This window comes from Lipotes vexillifer, unplaced genomic scaffold, assembly GCF_000442215.2.
Source record: "Lipotes vexillifer unplaced genomic scaffold, Lipotes_vexillifer_v1.1 scaffold666, whole genome shotgun sequence".
Taxonomy (NCBI): Eukaryota; Metazoa; Chordata; class Mammalia; order Artiodactyla; family Lipotidae; genus Lipotes; species Lipotes vexillifer.
The window spans coordinates 2,876,810-2,880,070 of NW_006787408.1; the positions used below are offsets into that span (position 1 = coordinate 2,876,810).

At 52.0% G+C, this 3,261-nt stretch overlaps 1 protein-coding gene across 1 annotated transcript in view; it reads left to right on the top strand.

Annotated features, from left to right (window-relative positions):
- The window catches only part of RHOQ (ras homolog family member Q), a 36,096-nt gene that overhangs the window by 6,477 nt on the left and 26,358 nt on the right, over positions 1-3,261 (top strand). The window lies entirely within an intron of this gene.

Sequence of the window (3,261 nt, forward strand, 5' to 3'; positions counted from 1 at the left end):
GCGGGGAGACCCAGCCAGGGAGGCTGCGCGGGGCGGCAGGATGGCCATGGCGGGTCATCGGAGCCCTTCCTGGCCACCCAGCTCTCCGAGTACAGTTCTTCCAGATCCACTGCCTACTGGACTGGCTCGATTCTCTCTAAGCTCCATGAGGACTGGTGACCATGTCTCTTTTTCTCCACCGTGTTTCCAGCACGTAGCCCAGTGCCTGGTGCGTGGTAGGTCTACAATGACTGTTAAATTGAGTTGATTCGCATTTGGCTGTCAACTCATTTCTGCTTAAAGGTTAACCAAAGACTAGGGTTATTGCTGTTAAATAAGAGCTTCTGGCACAACCCCTTTCTTGGAAAAAAGCTTTGTTAATTTAGTAGAAGTCTCTAAGTTTCAAAGGAGTGACAGGCATGGAGGTAAGCAGCAGGCCAGGTGCTATCCCCTGACCCCAAACCTGGGGGCTTTCCGTGGGCCCCAGTGGGCCCATCCCGCAATGCTCTCTCTCAGCTGACAGCCTCTACGTCTTTCCTGAGACCTGTCACTCTCAGATGCCCCGAGGGGGAGGCAGCTCGGCAGTGACAGTGTGGGTTCTGGATTCTCTGGAACATTTTTGAATCCTACTCCTCCTCTCTGTAGCTGTGAGACCGTCAGGCAGCCAGATGATGGCCACCTCGCAGGGTTGCCATCAGAGTTAGTTAGAGATGATGTGTGGTTGTCCCAGATGGCCTCATGCTCAGTCAGGGGTGATGGTCCCAGCCGGCTTTGGGGGCTCCACCCCAGTTCAGTTCAGCTGGTGTTGATTCAGTGCCTCCTCTGTGTTCCAACCTCCTGTGGGAGAAGAAAGGGGGAATCAGATGGCAGAAAGCAGTGGGGAACACTCCTCGTGTGAAATTGAGTGGTGCACCATCCCAGTTGAGAAGAGGTAGCAGGAATAAGCTCTGGAAAGCTGTAGGCTGGCAGGAAGAGATGGGAGGCAGTACAGTAGACTGGTTACCACTGTGGGCCCCCACACTGGACTGCCAGGGTCTACTTTCCAGCAAGGGACTTGACTTCTCAAAACCTCAGTTTCCTCATCTGTAAAATGGGCATTATACAATCAAATCAGAGCTTCCCACCTCCCAGGTAAGGGATTTTTCTTAGCCTCAAGGTGGCTGGGTAGGGCCTGGGATGGACAGCCCTGGGCTCAGGTTGTCCCTTCCAGCTTGAGCCGTCTAACCTCAGTCACTTAGCCCATGGCCCCTCTACCCCACCCACTGTGTGCTGAACGCATCTCTCTCTTCTCTGTCCCAGGAAGTGAAAGCTTGGGAACCACTGGGCTAAATGAGGTCACGCAGGCAGAGGGGCACGGAGAACGGATATTCTGGGTGGAGAGGAACAGCGTGGGGAGCACAGGCACAGGGTGTCCCAAATGTGTCTTTTTATGGTACCTTGGATCCCTGCTATCAGTGTCAACGTGTGGAGTAGGGATGAGAACTAAATTATGGAGTTTTTCACCCAGTAACTGACGACTTAGTAATTAGATATTAACCTGGTGCTGTGTTGCTTGTTGATTTTAATAGAAAGAACAGAACATGGGGAAAGGGGCCTCTATTATTGTTGCTGTTTCTTTTCAAGTGACTGGTGGGAGTAGAGGCCCAGCCGCCTCTCTTCTGATGCCCACACTCGCCAACCCTTTCCAGACTCAGGGAAGACTTTGGGGTTTAGTAATGACACTCTTGTCATTGAGTGGCACTTTTACGGGGTGTGAAGCACGTTGCACATGGTGCTCCGTGAGGCTTCTCACTTGCTCTGAGTAAAGGAAGCAGGTCGTTGTTGCCTCCTTTGCAGGTTCAGAGAAGTTAAGTGACTTGTTCGGACCACACAGCTGGTAAAAAGGCAACACCAAGATTGCAGGCCAGACTGCCCAACTCCAAGACCTGGGTTCTCTGTGTTAAACCACCCACAAGAATCAGCTTGATGGTGTTATATGTCTCCTTTACATCACGTATATTCTGTTGCTGACGATTTCATTAAAAAGTACATTCTGGGCACATTGCTTTTCTGGACAGAAGAGTTGGTGGAATGGTGTCTATAGATGGGACACTAGGGGCTGCTGCTGAAATAGCTCCTTAAAGATACCTCCACCCTGAGAGATTAAGGGTGTTTTGTCCATTTGTTCATTAACCTCCATTGTTGCTGAAAAAGAGGACTTCCCCTGCGTGGTGCTGGTAGCTGCATTGCCAATGAGGCTGTGGAAGAAACTTCATGCTGGTGCAGGTGTCACCTGTTCCCAGGAAGGAGCTCTGCGCCCCTTTGTGTTGTCACCCCTGCTCCGCCTGCCAGCCCTGACTTGACATGAACTTGCTGTGCAGGGGCTGCCAGGCAGATGTCTTTTCCATCCCATAGGGGCTGCCCCAGGCTTTTCTTTTCTCTCTTTAGGAGTTTCCTTATTTAGGTAAAAACTGCCATTTTCAACCTGTTTGTCCCTCTTCCATTGGGATATGCCCTGAATATGCACCCAAAGACTTCCTCTGCCACCCACTCCTCATTTTGCCTGCCTTCCTGAGCATCCTGTTGACACCACCTCCGCGTGGGCTCCCACATCCCACGTCCCACAGCCTGGGCTGCATCCCGCCGCTGTGACTGCCAGGACTAGATGAAAACACTCATTCAGTCAGTCAGCAAACATTCCTTGAGCACCAAATCTGGGCCGGTACCTGTGCAAGGGACGGGGCTTACGAGACAGATCGGGCCCAGGCCCTGCCCCCAGGAGCTCACAGTTCAGCAGAGGGGGGAAGGGAGAGGGTGCCTGTTCATCGGGGGCACAGAGGAAGCTGGGTTCTGTCCTTCCCAGGAGATGAGAATGGGCACAGCAGCCTGGGGTTCTCCAGGTCGATTTTAGGTGGAGAAAGTGCTTAGATTGGGTTCTTACATGTACTAGATGCTCAGTGAGGGTTTGAATTACTGCAGTGGTTCTCACATGTGGTCCTCAAACCAACATGCATCTTCTGGGAATGTGTTAGAAATCCAGACTCTTAGGCTTCACCCCAGACCTCTGGAATCAGAAAATCTGGGACAACTCTTGTATGACAGGCTCTCCAGGTGATTCTGATACTGGCCGAAATGTCAGAGCCACCAAGTTAGTAAATGTGAACTTAATATACCTTGTCTTAGCAAGCCACCTCCCCTCCTCCCCTCCCCCCAATACACACACACACACACAGACACACACACTCCCTCTCCCTCTCTCTCTCCCTCTCTCTCTCTCTCTCTCTCTCTCTCTCTCTCCACCCC